Below are 818 nucleotides of genomic sequence, written 5' to 3'. Positions count from 1 at the left end.
ACAATCTGAACATTCACCATTTTGTAAAAAAAAAAAAGAAAGAAAGTTTCCCTTTCAGACCTTGCAATCTATGGGGCAGATGATGTTAAGGTATTCTATTTCTGTGGCTCAGGGTTAACAAGGGCCACAGGAGGCCAGACAACAACCAATTTAACCACCTTTACTTTTCCCCAACTAAAGTTAGGTACCCATTAGATTTGGGTGGACTCAGGGGCGCCCTAAAAATCCCGAAATTCAAAATCCCAGTCTTCACAGAGATTCGAACCCAGGACTCCAGGTTCGGAAGCCAAGCACCTAACCACTTTTTGTACCTTCTTTTTAAAACAAAATCCCACATCCAAGTGTAAACCTCCCGCAAGACGACGGGGGATGGAAGCGGACATGAGGGTGATGAACCGTGGACAGTCGAGACAACCGCATGACAGTCCAGCTCGCATACCGCACAAACATGCAGCCATATCATTTATATGTAATTTATAAGATTAAATGGTTACGCTTGCCTTGGATTGGCTGTGGCAAAATATGTAGGTCACAGCTGGGGCTGCGTAGCCACGGGAAATACTGCATTCCTCATTAATCTTCGGACTCGAAGACAAGCCTTTTTATTATTATAAGATTAGATTTTAGATTTGTATATTTAAAAAAATACATCAGTTTGGTAGCCTACATATGTACAAATACCTTACAAGAACGATATATAGTCTAGTGTAATTACTGTGTAATATAGATAATAGAGATTCTTCAAGATGTGTAAAAAATGATGACGTATAAATAGTTTCTTTACTTTCTGTGTCACGGCTTATGTAGTATAGACATTT

Source organism: Biomphalaria glabrata, chromosome 2, assembly GCF_947242115.1.
Source record: "Biomphalaria glabrata chromosome 2, xgBioGlab47.1, whole genome shotgun sequence".
Taxonomy (NCBI): Eukaryota; Metazoa; Mollusca; class Gastropoda; family Planorbidae; genus Biomphalaria; species Biomphalaria glabrata.
The sequence above is the reverse complement of the archived record's forward strand: the minus strand, read 5'-3'. Positions refer to the sequence as shown.